Genomic DNA, 7,355 nt, shown 5'->3' with positions numbered 1-7,355 from the left:
CCCAGGCCCTCCCCTTAGATACTGCCCCATAAATACTGTATCATGTCTCAGAACAACTGTCACCCCTGGGAGGTTTGGGTTGTAAACAGGATGCCAGAGAGACTACAGGCAGGCAGCAAGACTGAGAAAGCAGACCTAGGCTCCAAGGTACCTGATGGAAGACAACAGACTGATTCCCTAGCTATCAGTTTCTCCTAAGGCTGGGCCTATTACATGAACCCAATTCTTCCCTTAGTAGGCTCCTTCAACCCCATCCCCCTTGGCTGGAGGCAGGTCTGCCTCACCCACAACATTGTTCCTAATTCTCTCCTGAATGCCCATTTGGTTTCTGTGCCTACCTTTAAATGGGCCCTTTTTAACCACGGCTCTCTTCTTTAAATCCTAGAATAATTCCTTTTTTTTATTCAGGGTAAAGCTGTAAAATCTCTATCATCTTTTCCAGGATCATTTAACAAATGAATCATTTTCTAGAGATAGTGTCTAACACTCACGAAATTCACAGTACAACCACAATTGCACAACTCAGGTGGGGCCCGGGAAGGCCCAAAGTTTCCTGCCCTGCTGTCTTTCAGATGGACCTATGCTGACACCAATGTGTATTCGAAGATTAAAATCCAACTTTTCTTGACATCACTATTTTTGGCTGCATCATCCCGGTGATCTGCATGCTAGTATCATTCATCTTGCCCTGCTATGGTTCTAATGATCTCATAACTCAGTTATAGTTTTTGTTGTCTGAGGAAGGAAGTTAAGCAGGAAGAACTGACTGAAGACCAAGCTGATGCTATGAACAACAACAAAAAAAGAGAAAAAAAAACCCTGGGTCCTTGATGATGTTTATTATTGTGGTAAAATACATATAACACATGCCCTGACCAGGTGGCTCAGTTGGTGGGCGTGTCATTCCATACACCAAAAGGTTGCAGGTTCGATCCCTGGTTAGGTGTCATGGGAGGCAATTGATCAATATTTTTCTCTCAAATCAATGTCTCTCTCTCTCTCTCCTTCCTCTCCTTCTCCCTCTCTCTCTGAAATCAATAACCATGTGCTCAGGAGATAATGAAAAATACATATAACACAAAAATTTTCATTTTAACCATTTTAAGTGGACTATTCACTTGCATTAACTACATTCACAATGTTGTACCACTATCAACAAGTAGTACCTATTTCCAAAACTTTTGCCTCACCCCACACAGAAACTCTGTGACCATTTCGCAACACCGCCCATTTCCTCTACTCCCCAGCCCCTGGCAACCTCTAATCTGCCTTGTTTCTATAAATTTGCCTATTTTAGATATTCCAGGTAAGTGGAATCATACAATGCCTGTCCTTTTACATGTAGCTTATTTTACTTAGCACAGTGTTTTCAAGATTGAAGGTTTGTAACGTATAGTAACCATTTTCAACAGTGTATTCATGACTTGGTTCATATCTTGTATATCAGGTTATAAATTTTACATAGCATTTAACTTGAAATTTAATAAAATGCATCAGATTTGAATGTGGTTGTGTGTGTTATATGCTCTCATTAGTTTTATGAGCCTTGTAAAACTGATTTTACAAATATCACATATACACATAAATGTAGAAGGTTTATTTCATTTACAAACTAATAATACATGCCTCTTATTTATTAAATCATTGGCATTGGTGTCATATAGTGATATTTATAAATTAATTTCAAAAGAAAATTAGAAATTAAAATTAAAACTACTAAAAATCACAGCTTAATGTTTTTTAATATATTTCTTAAGATTTTATTTATTTATTTATCTTTAGAGGGTAAGAAGAGAGGGAGAACATCAATGTATGGTTGCCTTTCGTGCATCCCCTGCTGGAGGCTCGCCTGCAGGGAACCAGCCTGCAACCCAGGCATGTGCCCTGACTGGGAATCGAACCGCGAATAGATGTTTATTGTAAAAAAAGTTCTTTAGAACTTCTTTGTATCAGAACCTTATTTCTTTTTTATTGCTGAATAATATTCCATTGCACCTACATACATTTAATTATATATTCATCTGTTGATGGACACAGGTTATTCGCACCTTTTGGCTGTTGTGAACATCAACATTCAAGTGTCTGAGTCCCTGCTTTCCATTCTTTCGGGTATAACCTAAGAATGCAATTGCTGACTCAATGTAGTTTTGTGTCTGGCTTTTCGGGGAACTGGCAAATTGCTTTCCACAGCAGCTACCTTTCACATACCCACTAGCAACATATGAGGGTTCCAATTTCTCCTTGCCAATATTCACTATTTCATGTTTAAAAATTATCATTTTAATCATGCCAGTAGGTATTTTTGTTTGTATTTCCCTAGTGTCTAATGATGCTGAGCATGTTTCCATGTACTTACTAGCCATTTGTACCTCTTCTTTAGAGAAATGTCTTTGCACGCCCTTGTCTATATTTTAATTTGGTTGTCTTTTTTTGTTGTTGAGTTGTAGTAGTTCTTTCTTGATTCTGGGTGTAGATTCTTATCACAGACATGCTTTACAATGATTTTGTAGGTTGTCTTTTCTCTTTCCTAACAATGCTCTTTGATGCTCAAATGTCTTTAATTTTTATGAGATCTAACTTAGCTATTTCTTTTTTTGTTACTCTTGCTTTTGGTATCACATCTATGAATACATTGCCAATTCCAAGATCATCAAGATTAACCCCTATGTTACCCTCTAAGAGTTTTATGGTTTAGCTGTTATATGCAGGTTGCTGTTCCAATTTAAGTTAATTTTTGTCTATGGCATAAGATAGAAGTTCAACTTCATTCATTTGCACATGGAAATCCGGTTTGTCCCAGCACCTCAGTCAAAGAGAATATTCTTTCCCCATTGAATGGGTTTGGTATCCATGTGAAATATCAATTGGCCTTAAATATATGAGTGTACCTCAAGAATCTCAATTCCATTTTATTGGTCTATATGTCTTACTTTGTGCCCTTCATGACTTTTTGAGTTGCTGAATTAACAAACCCTAAAGGCTACCATATTTTACTACTATAACAAATCACTACAAAATTGGTGGCTTAAACAAAAACAAATCTCTATCTTATAGTTCTAGAGGACAGAGGTCCAAAATGGGTTTCACAGAAATAAAACCAAGGTGTCAGATGGCCTGAATTTCTTTCTGATGATTCTAGAGAAGAATCCATTTCCTTATATTTTCCACATCCTAGAAACCACGCATATGCCTTGGCTCATGACCTTCTTCCATCTTCAAAGCCAGCAATGGGACAGCCAGTTCTTCTTGCACAGAATCACTCTTACTTCTGCTCCACCCCTCTTTTGCCTCCCTCTTCCACTTTTAAAGGCTCCTGTGATTACATTGGACCCACCCAGATAACGCAGGATAATCTCCCTATTTTAAGGTCACTTTATTAGTGACTTTAATTTCCCTTTGCCATTTAATACAACATATTCACAGGCTTAAGGAATTAGGACATGGCGCCTTTGGGGAGCCATTATACTGCCTTCCACAGCCACTCTAGTTCTGGACTTACAGCCATTTGACACAATAAATTTCCCTGTGGTTAAAGCCAATGTAATTTGAGGCTGGGCTTGATTTATTCACCATAGTCTCCCTATCATCATTTAGCACAATGCCTAGATATAGTATAGGATTGATAAATACTACTGAAAGATGTATTTTCTGATGTTCTTAGTGCCCAGAGAGTTTAGGCCGGTGATTTTCAAACTAGATGCCGCAGACTCCTAGAGTGCTGTTGCTATGCCTCAGGGACCACTTGAGGTGGTGAGGGGGCAACTATGAAGAAGGGGGCTGAAGGCTGAGTAGGGCCCCGACTCCTACCAGCTCCAATCAAAACACTGAGCCTTTATCTAGTTCACATTTCCAGATTCCGTCTACAGTGTTATTCATAAGAAGGGATCCTACTGCTGTAGGAAGTTTAAATAACACTGGGATTAGGTCATTGACAATATAGCACAATTTCCAAATGTTTGTTTCATGAAGATGTTGACTTTATGAGATAAACTGAACCAGCTGTCTAGGTGAGCTACCCCGACAGGAAGGGCGCGCTCCACGTGGTGCCCAGCTGAGCGTGGGCCGAGGAGAACTGGAGCGTGAGGCGCTGTCTTCACAACTCAGCATTCTGAATATAGTTTCCTGTCAGTCCCCAAATATTTTCTTCCAGTTAAGCAATTTCTTTGGCCCTGTAAGTTTTACAAAGCTCCTTGGAATTCAGTTGGGAATGGAGAACTGCTTTTCCAAGCTTACTGAGAGAAGAAAAACAATAGTCAGCACTGTTAAGTGCTTGCTTACTCCGTGTCAGGCACTGTGCAAAGCAATCGAACGTGTTATCCCTCAGGTGTATATGCAGTTCCTGCTACAGTCCCACAAGGCACACAGTATCTCCATTTCATGGGTAGGAAATCTGAAACTAATAAATATTTAAAATTCGGCCAAGGCCACAAAATTTGGTGAGAGATCTTTTAATATTTTCCTATATCCTTGTCTTAAAGACACCTATGAGAATAAGGGACCATTTGTCTTGCTGTCCTAAAAATGATCCCTTTGCTTATATAATTAATGTCCAGTGTCATTCACAGAGATTTCAGATTCATAGTTGTGTTTCAGTGAAAAGTGAAGTGCAGGAACTGGAAAATCTGAGTAAAGACCACACCTTCACTAAGATATAAAATTTCTTGTTGACTTTGGAATAACTAGGAAGTTATTTGTTGAAACCTCTACAAGTCTAGTATGAAAAAGTCCAATATGCTTCCTGAGTAAAGCAAATAGGCAGTTGACTAGAGGCAGCTTAACAAAGATTAACAGCCAACTCTAAGGGCAGTCAACCTGGCTTTGGGTTTAAACCCAGCTGTGTGTGTGATCCTTGGCAAATTCTCAACCCTGCTTGCTAAGTCATGTGCTCTCTCATATGTTAAATGGGGGTGATAATAGAAACATTGAGAGGATTATGGGAGATAATGACAACGGAAAGTGTTTGAAATCATCCCAGTCATACAGTAAACAATAAACATTGCCCATCAGTATAATTGAGGGACTTATAAAGCTTTTGGATATGAATTTTAAAGATTGCACAGCAACAGAAATATTTAGTAGCAATGATAATGAATCAGTAAAATGACAAGAACTGTTCCCTCTCTCCTGATCCTTTTTTGTTCCCTCTGCAGAAACAATCCCATAGCATCCAATCCACTATAATACGATTTATCTTAAAAAGCAACTCTCTTGTGTGCCACATTTTCCTCTAGTTATTCTCCAATTCTTGTGCTCCCTTTCTATAAAAAATCTTCAAAATCCTGTTTATACTCACTATCTGTATTTCTTCCAGTCTCTCTTGGAACCACACGAATGAGGCTTTCTTCTCAACAGATTGTTGAAAATTCCTTTTGTCAAGATCACCAGTGGCCTCCTCCTTGCCAAGTCCAATCCTTGTCTTTTTGATGCTGTGAGCAGCATTCGACACAGTTGATTACCTTTTCTTTTTTGACTTCTTTTCTTCACATGGCAATCTTAGCAGCACTCCCTCGGTCTTCCCTCTGCTCTTCCTTCTTCTTTTCTTCTCCTCAGTTCTTTCCATCTTCTCTCCTGGTTTCTTCTCGCCTTGCAGAACTTTCACTAGAATGCCCAGGTCTCTCAGCTCTCTCTGTCCTTTAGACCCCACATTCCAGTGATCTTATCCCGTCCTGTGCTTTAAATACCATATATGGACTAACAGCTTCTAAATATGCATTTCTAACTCCAATCCCTTTCTTGAATTCTGGATCTGTATATCCGACTGCCCACCAGATTTCCTTATTTGGATGCTGAGTAGGTATCTCATATGTGACATTTCCCAACCTGAAATCCGGTTCTCCTGTTTCTAGCCTCTATCTCCACTCTTCCTGAATGCTATAAATGGCAACTTCATTGTTTTTTTCAGTGGCTCAAGCCAAGACCTTCTTTGATACCTTCCTCCACCACACTCAGCCTCATCCAACCCATAAACAAGTCCCACTAGCTCTCCTTTTATCCTGCCTCCAGTTTAATAATTTACTCTTCAATCAAATAGGCAGCCAGAGTATTCCTTATTTTACAATTTGCACCACATAGTGTCATTCCTCTGCTTAAAAACATCCTATAATAGCTCCCATCTCACTCAGAATAAAATATCGAGTTCTTGCTATGGTCTGCAAGGCCCTTCGTGGTGTTGCCCTTATTTCCCTGATTTCATCCCCCAGCAATCACCCCCAGCTCATTCTGTTCTAGCCAGACAGAAGTGTTCCTTGAGAACAAGTATAAGAAACAAGGTGGGGGTGGAAACGAAAGGGAGGTGGGGAGGGCTGGGGAGGGTGGGCTAGCAGTAAAAGGCAGAAAACTGTACTTGAACAGCCATTAAATTAAAAAGAAACAAAGAAATGTTCCTTGACTACTTCAACCCTTTGCACTTACTTGTCTCTCTGTTCGAAACATTCTTCTTAGTTATTTCTATGCACCTTCCCCTTCACTTTGTTTCAGTATCTGCTCAAATGTTGCTTTATCAGAGAAGTCTTAGAAGTTGCCCCATCTCCATCACTTTCTGTTTCTCATTTTGCCTTATTTGATTTTCATAGTAGTCATCACTACATGGAATATTAAAATTTTTTAATATATCTTCCTCATTGTAAGTTTCATAAGGCCATGGAATTTATCTTTATTATTAGTTGCTACAGCCTAAAAGCATAAAATATTACATGGCACAAAGTAAAAGCATTCATAAATATTTGTTGAATTTAAGTCATTTTAAGCCCCTACCATGTAACCATTTCCTTAGTCAATCCTTATGAGTGTCTGGGGCTAACCACTTGGGCACAGGAGTCAGAACGTCATGAGTCTAACTCTTCTTAGTTGTATCAAGTTGGACAAGTTACTTAGCCTCTCTAAACCTCACTTTCTTTGTATGTATAGAGGAAATAATATCTATTTCATGATATTGTTGTAAAGATTAATAGGGATAATGAATGAAGAGTTTTGTACAATGCCTAAAAGTTGCTTAGCATTAATACAGATAAGGAAACTGTAAATAGCACTGCTATGAACATAGGACTGAATAAATTCTTTTGAATTGGTGTTTCAGGATTCTCAGGGTATATTCCCAGCAATGGAATCACTGAGTCAAAAGGAAGTTCCATTTTTAATTTGTTCAGGAAATTCCATACTGCTTTCCACAGTGCAAAATTCCATACTGTGCAGGAAATTCCATACTGCTACACCAGTCTGCATTCCCATGGTGCACCAGGGTTCCCTTCTCTCCACAACCTCACCAGCACTTGTTTGTTGATTTATTAATGATCACCATTCTGGCAGGTGTGAAGTGGTATCTCATTGTGGTTTTCATTTGTATCTCTCTGATGGCT

This window comes from Sturnira hondurensis, unplaced genomic scaffold (genome assembly GCF_014824575.4).
Source record: "Sturnira hondurensis isolate 20B ecotype Veracruz unplaced genomic scaffold, ASM1482457v3 Scaffold0000648, whole genome shotgun sequence".
NCBI lineage: Eukaryota > Metazoa > Chordata > Mammalia > Chiroptera > Phyllostomidae > Sturnira > Sturnira hondurensis.
Note: the sequence above shows the minus strand (reverse complement) of the source record.